Source organism: Arachis duranensis, chromosome 6 (assembly GCF_000817695.3).
Source record: "Arachis duranensis cultivar V14167 chromosome 6, aradu.V14167.gnm2.J7QH, whole genome shotgun sequence".
Taxonomy (NCBI): Eukaryota; Viridiplantae; Streptophyta; class Magnoliopsida; order Fabales; family Fabaceae; genus Arachis; species Arachis duranensis.
The window spans coordinates 55,736,162-55,736,961 of NC_029777.3; positions in this window are offsets into that span (position 1 = coordinate 55,736,162).

Consider the following 800-nt stretch of genomic DNA (forward strand, 5'->3'; position numbering starts at 1 on the left):
TTCTTCCTTAAGTTGCTCCATAGTTTCTTGCAACTTGGTGATAGATGCTTCTAGGCTGGCCCAGTAGTCAATTTCAGGAAATTCAGGGAGGAACTCCTGCGCCCTCTTTTTGATAGAGTTGTCTTGCATTTGTCCTTCTATTGACTTCTTGGTGATTGGATGTTCAATGGGTATGAATTCATCTACTCCCATCTTTACCCCAGCCTCTTTACAGAGCAAGGAGATCAAGCTTGGGTAAGCCAATTTGGCTTCAGTGGAATTCTTATTTGCAATTGTGTAGATCTCACAAGCAATCACATGATGAACCTCCACTTCTTTTCCAAGCATAATGCAATGAATCATCACTGCTTTCTTGATAGTGACCTCAGAACGGTTGCTACTGGGCAATATGGAATGCCTAATAAAGTTTAGTCAACCTCTTGCAATTGGTTTGAGGTCTCCCCTCTTGAGTTGGTTTGGGACACCCTTTGAATTGGTTATCCACTTAGTTCCAGGGAGGCATATGTCCTCTAGAACTTGATCCAACCCTTTATCTGCTCTCACCATTTTCCTATTAAAGGAATCAGGATCATCCTGCAGTTGCGGCAATTTGAAGATTTCTCTTATTTTGTCCAGATGGAAGTACATAACTTTCCCTCTGACCATGGTTCTATAAGTATGGTAAGCAGTTACAGTCATTCTCTGCTTATCTGTCAGCCACAGATTTGAGTAGAATTCCTGAACCATATTTCTTCTAACCTTTATCTCAGGATTGGTTAGAACTTCCCATCCTCTATTTCGAATTTGCTCTTGGATCCCCG